Source organism: Rhinolophus sinicus, linkage group LG10 (assembly GCF_036562045.2).
Source record: "Rhinolophus sinicus isolate RSC01 linkage group LG10, ASM3656204v1, whole genome shotgun sequence".
Lineage (NCBI taxonomy): Eukaryota > Metazoa > Chordata > Mammalia > Chiroptera > Rhinolophidae > Rhinolophus > Rhinolophus sinicus.
In genome coordinates, this window is record NC_133759.1 from 37405648 (window position 1) to 37418294 (window position 12647).

General features: G+C 36.7%; 1 long non-coding RNA gene across 1 annotated transcript in view; it reads left to right on the forward strand.

Moving 5' to 3' along the window:
- Positions 1-12647, forward strand: part of LOC141567115 (uncharacterized) — a 66402-nt gene that overhangs the window by 38357 nt on the left and 15398 nt on the right. The gene's annotated exons all lie outside the window — the stretch shown is intronic.

Below are 12647 nucleotides of genomic sequence, written 5' to 3' on the forward strand. Positions count from 1 at the left end.
TGTTTTCTCCTGGGATCTCAATGACCAAGATCATTCTTTACCAAGACTTGGAGCCTGAGTCGACCCTCCCAGAGACGCTCTGACCCTACCAGCTTTAATGTCATCTCCCAGCCCAAGATCGGGCTGGCCCCTGGATCCCTCCAGTCATGTGAGTGTCTCTGATACAGGGCTTAAATCAGAGGGGACAAAGGTCTTCGTGTCACAGCCGTCCTGGGAACCAAAGACAGTCTAGGTTGCAGCCAAGCCGTTAGGCTATGTCACAGACTTGCTTCTGGAACCTGCGTCATTCCTTCCTCCACTTGTGCTACCAACAGACATTTACAGGCACTATTCTGTGTCCAGTCCATGTCAGGAACCAGGCACCAAGCCATGGAACCTCATGGCTTGTTAGCAAATGTAATACGGAATAGACGTCACAGAACTGAGGAAAGGAGCCACCTTCTGAACGTCCAAAAATGGCCCAGTGTCCTTTCCATGAAGCAATGCCCTCCCTGTCACATCTGCCTCAGAACCTTAGAACACAGTGAAGCGTTTGGGGTTCTTGAACCAGTCGAGAAGTAATGAGACAATGTTTCAGACATTTAAACATTTAGAGCAGAACCCAAACTGTTAGATAATCATAGGTGCATTTCCTCAGAAAATTCTCCCTAACAAGAAGATATGTAGCGGTAGGTGTGTGGGATAGAGCCCAACCCAATCTTTGTTTTTTTTTCCTGTCAGTGTTTCAATAAATCTGTCTCCCCTCCCCTCCACTCCCTTCCCCTTTCCCTTCCTCCTCTTCCTTCCCTTCCTCCTCCCCTCCGTCCATGCCCCTCTCTCCTTTCTTTTCCTATTGTGCTCTAGGAACAGAACAATCGCACATTAATATGATTTTTATTCCTGTATATAGTCTCTATTTTTCTCCTCTCTGATAGTATCTAGGAATAAAAAGAATTCTTCCTAAGACTATGAGGTATGAATTATTTGCCATTTATTATTTATCACTGATTCATTGATATTTATTTTCAGCCAACTTAGTACTTGGTTTATCTTTTTAATTTTGGGGTATTCAAATTTAGGAAATTATCTTCTACTATTTCTTTATTTTTTCTCTTTCTTTGAATTTCTGGTGAAGAGAGTTGAGTTTATCTTTCTCCTCAACTCATAGCCCATTCATCCATAACTTCTCTCGTTCAATTTTACCATCTTTTTTTCTCTCATTGCTAATCTACACTTCCATTTCCTTGCTCTGTCCAGTGTATCTTTACTAGTGCTTTGGATATGTCCTCACCCTATACAGTGTTTTTGTTTATGTACATATTCTTCTTTTAATTTTTCTAGACCTCAAATGCAGAGAGTTCAGTTTATCAAACTCCTCAGTTCATGAACACTTTCATTATTTGTCTATTCTGGGTCCCTTTCTCCTTTTTTAAATTCCATTTTGTTTCCTCAACTACTGCATTCTCCTTTTTCCTTGTCCCTGGACATTTCTGTGTGCTCTTATAAAACATATAGGGTTGTTTATCGGTGAAGATTTTTTTATTATTATTATTATTACTATGTTTCACGTGTACAGAGCAACATAGTGATTAGACATTTATATACCTCACAAAGTGATAACCCCAACAAGTCTATTACCCATCTGACATTGAAGTTGTTTTCAGTTCATACATATGACACTTCACTGCAGAGCTTATATGTCTTATGCTTTTCACCAAGCACTGGCTTTTAAGGATCTGTCCATGTTGCTGTGTGAACATTCAGTCCTTAGACGTGGTACAAATGCCATTGCTTTACTTACGACATAGCACCCCATCCCCCAATGAAGGACACCTAGGTTGCCTCTATCCCCACCCCACCTCCATCATCATGATAATGAACATCCTTACACATGCCCCCTTGTGGTCCTCTGTGGGATTTTCTTGAAATATACAGAGGGTGCCAAAAACATGTACACACTTTTTAAGAAAGGAAATGACTATTAAAATTGTAATACTCAATATATACCGATAACAAAAGATGAATACAAGTCACATTTGACTTCTGCAATTACCAGAGATGCTCAGAGTGGTTACCATCAGCGTCGGACACTTCTGATTATGGTGAACCTACTGCTTGAGCAACATTGACCAAAGTATCTACTTGTATACACTTTTTTGGCACCCTGGTATACCCAGGAGTCTGATTTTTGAATCATGGGGTTATAGACTTTCTTAGTTGAATTAACTAGTTCCAGACTTATGCCCCAAATGTGTGTCCCACTGCATACTCCTATCACCAGTGAATGGAAGTTGCTGTATCCTAACATTTTGTCAACATTGACATTATCCAGTTTTCTAATTTTTGTTAATCTAATAAGAATATAGGAATCTCTCTTGTTGTTTTATTTGTATTTCCCTGATCATTAAACATTTAAGTGATATCAGTTTTCTCTTTTTGATTGCCTGTTCAAGTGATTTTCCCATATATTCCTGGTGTTTCTGTTGATTTTTTTTTTTTTTTTTTAGTTTTTGTTCCTTATACAGTCTACAAATTAGATCCTTGTTAATTTGATGCATTGCAAATATATTCTTTCAATTTTCTGCCTATAATGTTGTGTGCGATGTCTGTCAGTGAAGAAAAATCCTTAGATTTTTATTCAGTCAAACTTTGATTTATTTACTTATTTATTTATTGCTTTTGTTTGTGATTTCTGAATTTTATTATCCTTCTCTAGAGTACAGAGGTTTGTTATCTACTACGTATGAACTTTATGGTTTTACATCTTGCTCCTGGGCTTTTAATTCATCTGAATTCCATTGCCATGCATTGTATTGGGTACAGATACAGTTTAAAAAATTCTCCAAAGTGAGTCCTTTCTCCATCTTCTAAAGAGGGCATTTTTTCTGCATTAATTTGTGATGCCATCTTTATATCAAATTCTTATATACACAAAGCCAGGTCTCTGATCTCTTTCATCTGTGCCAGTGTCCGTTTGTCCTTGTACCAGCAATGGAACGCTGTTACTGTTACAGCCTTGTAGTATGTCTTAATAGCTGGTTGGGTAATTTCAAAATAGTTTATTTATGGTCCTTTATTATTCCTGATATATTTCCAAATAAACTTATTATGCTTTTTAAGAAAACGTCTTAGAATTGTAGTTGTGATTACATGGCATTTTAGATTATTTAAGGGCAGCATCAACATCTGTATTATATTGGATGCTCCCATCCAAGAGTGTGTGATGTCTATTTATTCCAATCTTCTTTTATACCCTTCAGTAGCGGTATTGGGCATTCTTTTTATTTTCTAGATTAAAATGTGTTTATTTATTTATTTATATTAATCTTTATTAAATTTATTAAGGTGACACTGGTTAGTAAAATTATATAGTTTTCAAGCATACATTTCTATAATACATTGTCTGTATATTGCATTGTGTGTTCACCACCCAGAGTAAGTTCCCCTTCGATCACCATATATTTGACCCCCATTACCCTCTTCTAACACCTCCGCTCCCCCTTTACCCTCTGGTAACCACAGAACTGTTGTCTGTGTCTATGAGTTTTTGTTTGGGTATTGGACATTCTTTACTAAGATAATTCTCAGATGATAGTTTTATTGCAATCCTGATGGCAGTTTTGCCTTACATCTTCTAGTTATTTCTGGTTTAGAGGATGCTGTTGAGTTTTTGCAACTTGATATTATATCCGAGAACTTGCTAAACTCTCTTTCAGTTTTAATACTTGTCTATTTACTCTGTTGGTTCTTCTTGCCTGGGGCTTTTGAAAGTCCAGGTCTTTGAAATATTTAGCAGTTGTTGTGTGTTTGCGAGTGCATGTTTTAGATTTACATAAATGATGTGGTGCAGACTTCTTTGTGTTCCTTTCTTTTTTTGTCACTCAGCACAATGTTTCCAAACAATATCCCTGTTGTATCTTAACATGTTTCCTTTTGCTATCTGCATAGTGTGCCACCATGTTGTCTTTATTTTCTTAGTGATTAGATCCTAGGTTGGCCCCACTTCCTGCTGTGAAAAAAAATGCTGTGATAAGCATCCCTATAATGCTTCTTTATGGAGCTGTGTACTGATGTCTCTAGAGCAGTATCAGGACTGGAGTTGATAGATATAGAGAATATGTATACTGAATTTCACTAATTGCTTCCTGATTGTTCTCTAGCATTAATGTACAACTCTACCTACCCATAGGTATTAAAACAGGGTTTCATCCCTTGTTACGCCGTCACTGTCATTTGTTATTTTTTGATTTTATAATTTTTACTACTCTGATGGCTCTCTTATATTTTGTTTGATTGATGTTTTTCTAATTACGAATGAGGTCAAGTACCTTCAAAAAAGTGTTAGTCATTCAGGTTTGAACTGCCCTCCTTGATTTGCAAGGTTTCCTTTAAAATGCACATATAAAGTTTTGCAAAATCTCCTCCCAAACTGCCACTTGCCAATTCACTATGTCCAGGGTATCTTTTGTTGCGTATTGTTTTACCAGGATAATTCCTGGCTACTTTGTTCTTTCTTTCTTTCTTTCTTTCTTTCTTTCTTTCTTTCTTTCTTTCTTTCTTTCTTTCTTTCTTTCTTTCTTTCTTTCTTTCTTTCTTTCTTTCTTTTTTAATTAAAGTTTATTGGGGTGACAATTGTTAGTAAAGTTACATAGACTTCAGGTGTACAATTCTGTATTACATAATCTATAAATCCCATTGTGTGTTCACCACCCAGAGTCAGTTCTCCTTTCACCACCATATATTTGATCCCCTTTACCCTCATCTTGTACCACCCCCCCACTTACCCTCTGGTAACCACTAAACCACGTGTGTCAAAACTGCAGCCGTGGGCCAACTGCGGTGCGCAATCCATTGTTAATTGGCCCGCAGCAAATTCCAAACATATCTTTAGTTTACTTAAATAAACCAGGTGAGGCAATACGTACTTCACCTCGAGTGAGTGGCCCGGCTATTTGTGTGTGCTCTTATAAAACATATAGGGTTGTTTATCGGTGAAGATTTTTTATTATTATTATTATTACTATGTTTCACGTGTACAGAGCAACATAGTGATTAGACATTTATATACCTCACAAAGTGATAACCCCAACAAGTCTATTACCCATCTGACATTGAAGTTGTTTTCAGTTCATACATATGACACTTCACTGCAGAGCTTATATGTCTTATGCTTTTCACCAAGCACTGGCTTTTAAGGATCTGTCCATGTTGCTGTGTGAACATTCAGTCCTTAGACGTGGTACAAATGCCATTGCTTTACTTGCGACATAGCACCCCATCCCCCAATGAAGGACACCTAGGTTGCCTCTATCCCCACCCCACCTCCATCATCGTGATAATGAACATCCTTACACATGCCCCCTTGTGGTCCTCTGTGGGATTTTCTTGAAATATACAGAGGGTGCCAAAAACATGTACACACTTTTTAAGAAAGGAAATGACTATTAAAATTGTAATACTCAATATATACCGATAACAAAAGATGAATACAAGTCACATTTGACTTCTGCAATTACCAGAGATGCTCAGAGTGGTTACCATCAGCGTCGGACACTTCTGATTATGGTGAACCTACTGCTTGAGCAACATTGACCAAAGTGTCTACTTGTATACACTTTTTTGGCACCCTGGTATACCCAGGAGTCTGATTTTTTGAATCATGGGGTTATAGACTTTCTTAGTTGAATTAACTAGTTCCAGACTTATGCCCCAAATGTGTGTCCCACTGCATACTCCTATCACCAGTGAATGGAAGTTGCTGTATCCTAACATTTTGTCAACATTGACATTATCCAGTTTTCTAATTTTTGTTAATCTAATAAGAATATAGGAATCTCTCTTGTTGTTTTATTTGTATTTCCCTGATCATTAAACATTTAAGTGATATCAGTTTTCTCTTTTTGATTGCCTGTTCAAGTGATTTTCCCATATATTCCTGGTGTTTCTGTTGATTTTTTTTTTTTTTTTTTTTTAGTTTTTGTTCCTTATACAGTCTACAAATTAGATCCTTGTTAATTTGATGCATTGCAAATATATTCTTTCAATTTTCTGCCTATAATGTTGTGTGCGATGTCTGTCAGTGAAGAAAAATCCTTAGATTTTTATTCAGTCAAACTTTGATTTATTTACTTATTTATTTATTGCTTTTGTTTGTGATTTCTGAATTTTATTATCCTTCTCTAGAGTACAGAGGTTTGTTATCTACTACGTATGAACTTTATGGTTTTACATCTTGCTCCTGGGCTTTTAATTCATCTGAATTCCATTGCCATGCATTGTATTGGGTACAGATACAGTTTAAAAAATTCTCCAAAGTGAGTCCTTTCTCCATTTTCTAAAGAGGGCATTTAGAAGACCATCTTCTAAAGAGGGCATTTTTTCTGCATTAATTTGTGATGCCATCTTTATATCAAATTCTTATATACACAAAGCCAGGTCTCTGATCTCTTTCATCTGTGCCAGTGTCCATTTGTCCTTGTACCAGCAATGGAACGCTGTTACTGTTACAGCCTTGTAGTATGTCTTAATAGCTGGTTGGGTAATTTCAAAATAGTTTATTTATGGTCCTTTATTATTCCTGATATATTTCCAAATAAACTTATTACGCTTTTTAAGAAAACGTCTTAGAATTGTAGTTGTGATTACATGGCATTTTAGATTATTTAAGGGCAGCATCAACATCTGTATTATACTGGATGCTCCCATCCAAGAGTGTGTGATGTCTATTTATTCCAATCTTCTTTTATACCCTTCAGTAGCGGTATTGGGCATTCTTTTTATTTTCTAGATTAAAATGTGTTTATTTATTTATTTATATTAATCTTTATTAAATTTATTAAGGTTACACTGGTTAGTAAAATTATATAGTTTTCAAGCATACATTTCTATAATACATTGTCTGTATATTGCATTGTGTGTTCACCACCCAGAGTAAGTTCCCCTTCGATCACCATATATTTGACCCCCATTACCCTCTTCTAACACCTCCGCTCCCCCTTTACCCTCTGGTAACCACAGAACTGTTGTCTGTGTCTATGAGTTTTTGTTTGGGTATTGGACATTCTTTACTAAGATAATTCTCAGATGATAGTTTTATTGCAATCCTGATGGCAGTTTTGCCCTACATCTTCTAGTTATTTCTGGTTTAGAGGATGCTGTTGAGTTTTGCAACTTGATATTATATCCGAGAACTTGCTAAACTCTCTTTCAGTTTTAATACTTGTCTATTTACTCTGTTGGTTCTTCTTGCCTGGGGCTTTTGAAAGTCCAGGTCTTTGAAATATTTAGCAGTTGTTGTGTGTTTGCGAGTGCATGTTTTAGATTTACATAAATGATGTGGTGCAGACTTCTTTGTGTTCCTTTCTTTTTGTCACTCAGCACAATGTTTCCAAACAATATCCCTGTTGTATCTTAACATGTTTCCTTTTGCTATCTGCATAGTGTGCCACCATGTTGTCTTTATTTTCTTAGTGATTAGATCCTAGGTTGGCCCCACTTTCTGCTGTGAAAAACAATGCTGTGATAAGCATCCCTATAATGCTTCTTTATGGAGCTGTGTACTGATGTCTCTAGAGCAGTATCAGGACTGGAGTTGATAGATATAGAGAATATGTATACTGAATTTCACTAATTGCTTCCTGATTGTTCTCTAGCATTAATGTACCACTCTACCTACCCATAGGTGTTAAAACAGGGTTTCATCCCTTGTTACGCCATCACTGTCGTTTGTTATTTTTTTATTTTATAATTTTTACTACTCTGATGGCTCTCTTATATTTTGTTTGATTGATGTTTTTCTAATTACGAATGAGGTCAAGTACCTTCAAAAAGTGTTAGTCATTCAGGTTTGAACTGCCCTCCTTGATTTGCAAGGTTTCCTTTAAAATGCACATATAAAGTTTTGCAAAATCTCCTCCCAACCTGCCACTTGCCAATTCACTATGTCCAGGGTATCTTTTGTTGCGTATTGTTTTACCAGGATAATTCCTGGCTACTTTGTTCTTTCTTTCTTTCTTTCTTTCTTTCTTTCTTTCTTTCTTTCTTTCTTTCTTTCTTTCTTTCTTTCTTTCTTTCTTTTTTAATTAAAGTTTATTGGGGTGACAATTGTTAGTAAAGTTACATAGACTTCAGGTGTACAATTCTGTATTACATAATCTATAAATCCCATTGTGTGTTCACCACCCAGAGTCAGTTCTCCTTTCACCACCATATATTTGATCCCCTTTACCTTCATCTACCACCCCCCTCCCCACTTACCCTCTGGTAACCACTAAACCAGGGGTGTCAAAACTGCGGCCGTGGGCCAACTGCGGTCCGCAATCCATTGTTAATTGGCCCGCAGCAAATTCCAAAAATATCTTTAGTTTACTTAAATAAACCAGGTGAGGCAATACGTACTTCACCTCGAGTGAGTGGCCCGGCTATTTGTGTATTTTACCGCATACAGCCCGTGGTAAAAAACGTTGAAAAAAGTTTGGACACCCCTGCACTAAACTATTGTCTGTGTCTATGAGTTTTTGTTTCTCATTTGTTTGTCTTGTTCTTTTGTTGTTTTTGGTTTATATACCACATATCAGTGAAATCATATGGTTCTCTGCTTTTTCTGTCTGACTTATTTCGCTTAGCATTATAATCTCACGATCCATCCATGTTGTCACAAATGGTCCTGTTTCATCTTTTCTTCCCGCCGAATAGTATTCCATTGTGTATATATACCGCAACTTCTTTATCCATTCATCTATCGAAGGACATTTTAATTGTTTCCATGTCTTGGCCACCATAAATAAAGCTTCAATGAACATTGGAGCACACGTGTCTTTATGTATAAATGTTTTCAGATTTTTGGGGTAGACACCCAGGAGAGGGATTGCTGAGTCATATGATAATTCTATTCTTAATTTTTGAGGAACCTCCACACTGCCTTCCATAGCTACTTTGTTCTTTCTGCTACTACTATGAATGGCATCTTGTTTTCTGTTATGTCTTAGGTGGTTGTTGCTACTGTAGAGGATAGTATTGATTTTCGGAAATTGGTCTTATATCTGACAACCTTGCTAAACTCTTTTGTTATTTCTATTGTTTACCCAATTTTGTTGCACTTTCTATGTGGGTAATCAAATTGTGTTATATGCAAATAATGAGAATTTTGTTTTTTCCCCTTCCTATCTTTTACCTCTTATTTCTTTCCCTTGTTTTACTCTGCAGCCAGGGGGTGCTAGTTCTAGATTGAATGTAGTTAAAGCAGTCACTGTGGGCGTCATTAATTGGCTGCTGATGTTAGAGAGGATGTGTCTAAAGGTTTTCCATGGAGTGTGATGTTTACGCCATGTTTTAATCTATAGTCATTGTCAAGGTAAGGAAGATCCAGCTCTTCCTAGTTTTCTGAGGACTTTTATCTTAAATAGTTAGACTTTTATCATAAATAATTAGGTTGTACCTAATGATACAGTCGTGTGATTTTCTTCATTAGTCCATTAATGTGTGTATACATTAATTTTAAAGTTTTATTTCAATATAATGTATTCTTTTTAATACACTTTTGGATTCAGATCATAGCTGTTATTAAGGACATTATTTTCTTTCCTTATAAGGTCCTTATCTGGCTTTGGAATTATGGATAAATGATTGCAGCCTCATAAAATGAGTTGGACAGCCTTCCCTCTTTCTATTTTCTAGAACAACTTGTATAATACAGACTTTAATAATTTCTTAATTGTGTTGGCCTCTTTTTAAAGCCATCTAAGCCTCAGATTTTTCTTGGTACTTGAAGAGGGCAGTAGTGCAAGAGTAGTCATTCATTATCTCATTTCTATTTCTTTAATGGTCATTTTATTTCCAGTTTGTCTTTTCCCACATTTGGCACTGTAAATTCTTTCCAAAACTTTATCATTGCCCTATAGATTTTTCATAATTAAAAATTATTTTAATCTCTGTTGTAATTGTAATTATATTTTCTTTTTCATCCTACATTTTGGTCATAGTTTTCTTTTTTCCTTTATTAGTATTGATGAGTTTGTCAGTTTTATTAATGTCTTTGAAAAAACAGCTTAAATGTTTTGTCTCGTTTTATTTTGTTCTCTATTATTGACTTTTGCCTTTATTTTTTTCCCTCATACTATTTTCATTTTTCTTTTGGAGACTATATATATATACACACACACACACACACACACACACACACACACACACATATATACGCATATATATGTATATATATGCATATATACATATATACACATATATTTATGTATATATTGCTTATATATAATATATATGTTGTTATCCCTCAAGCTTCTTCATTTGAATGCCTACTTCATTTGTAGTCTGATAACTGTATTTAAAGCTGTACATTTTTTTTTCTAAGTACTGTTTTAGCTGTGCTCTATGGGTGTTAGCATGAAGTACAATTCAGATGAAGTATTTCATAATATTTAACTGTAAATTTTAACCTTTAGTTGTGCTAATATTTTTTCTGCTTCATATGTTAGTTTCTGAGAAGGGTGTATCAAAATTGCCAACTGAAATTGTTTACTTGTCTATTTTTCCCTTGCCCTTGTGAATCCCTGAGGGTATTAGTTACCTACACTGGTGAGGTGAGGAGTTAGGAATTGAGGAGAGAAGCATCTGTGCCTCTCCTGATGTGTTTGGACATCGGGAAGATGGGGTGGATGTATCTCAGAGTGCGGGAAGTCTGGAGTTAATGTCTCCATCTGTACCCTGGTACCGCTGATTTGTTAAGACCTGGTCCCCTCAAATTCTGCCAGCCCCTGGGTTGTGGCGGTGAGGAGGGGAGGAGAGGATGCAGACGTCAGCCAGTACTTCTTCAGCTGCTGTTAACTACTCCACATCCCAGTGGAACTTGAAGGCCGTCTTGGTAGTACCTGGCTGCTTTCTGCCTCACAGAAGTCAAGGGAAAGCCATGTTATTCTCAGAGCAATGTGGGAGAGAGAAGAGGGCAGTCCAAAACCTCTTCCCTACCCTGTCTCCCTTCCACGGTACTTGGTCATTTTATACTCCGAGGTGCCATTTCCCATCCTCCTTCTCCCAACACACTCACCGTGATAGAACTGCCCACGTATGTTGCCCTGAAGTGGTGCAGTAATCTCAGAGTTTATATATCAGTTTGGAAGTCTTAACACCCCTCTTTGACTTTTGGGGTTTCTCCAGGGATGGGTTCCAAAGAATGAACATGTGTCTGAGTTGGTTTGCCTCCTTACAAGGATGCTGTGTCTTTCACTTCCTCTGTAATTCTTCCTTCCCACCTCCACCCCCTGTTTCTTTCTTCTGTTCACTTCTCCTGTAATTCCTATTAGACACTGGAATTTATACATGTGTCTTTGTTATTCTTTTTAAAAAGTTGAGGTATAATTCACATACAACATGTTAGTTTCAGGTGTATAACATAAGATTCTATATTTGTATATGTTGTGAAACAATCACCTCTATAAGTCTAGTAACATCCAGCACCTCACATAGTTAAAACATTTTTTTTCTTGTGATGAGAACTTTTAAGATATACATTCTTAGCAACTTTCAAATTTGCAATACAGTATATTAGCTTTAATAATTAACTATTAATTTTTTGCACTTTCTCATGATTTATGCTTCTGTCCTAAATTGCGAAATCAGAATAATCTTTTAGCACAGTAATTTACTTCTCAGCTTTACCCTTTCTGAATTTAGTGTACTTATTGAAATTTAATAATTTGACAATCATATTTTTCATTTCCAAAACCTTTGATTGTCTTTTTTTGTTTACTTGTTTCACAGATGGATATCCTTTGTTTTTCCTCTGAGGACATAAATATACCTTTTTTTTTAATTGGGGAAGGGGAACAGAACTTTATTGGGGAACAGTGTGTACTTCCAGGACTTTTTTCCAAGTCAAGTTGTTGTCCTTTCAATCTTAGTTGTGGAGGGTGCCATTCAGCTTCAAGTTGTTGTCCTTTCAGTCTTAGTTGTGGAGGGCGCAGCTTAGCTCCAGGTCCAGTTGCCGTTACTAGTTGCAGGGGGTGCAGCCCACCATCCCTTGCGGGAGTCGAGGAACTGGCAACCTTGTGGTTGAGAGCCCACTGGCCCATGTGGGAATCGAACCGGCAGCCTTCAGAGTTAGGAGCATGGAGCTCTAACCGCCTGAGCCACCGGGCCGGCCCATAAATATGCTTTTAAAGCTGATTTCCAATTGTCTGTTAATTCTCTTTCCTTAAATGTTGTACCTTTCAAATATATGGTGATGGAAGGAGAACTGACTCTGGGTGGTGAACACACAGTGGGATTTATAGATGATGTAATACAGAATTGTACACCTGAAATCTATGTAACTTTACTAACAATTGTCACCCCCAATAAACTTTAATAAAATAATAATAATATAATAATAATAATAATAATAATAATAAATGTTGTACCATTTGTTTAGTCTGGTGCCTTTCTTATGTTAGTGGCTCTGTAGAGTGTATTTTCCCTTGTTTTTAAGATTCCCTATCTATTGATCTTGAGATGCTGTTTGTGCTTCTCCTATGCCCATGAGCCTGCTTACTGTAATTTCTCTTTGGAGGGAGGAATAAGAGTGTGTGTGGGGTAGAGGGAGAGGTGTGTAAAAATGGAACGCACCACAGATAGGATTATCAAGACTCACCTTCTTACCTTGTCTGAGCTCCTGGCTTCAG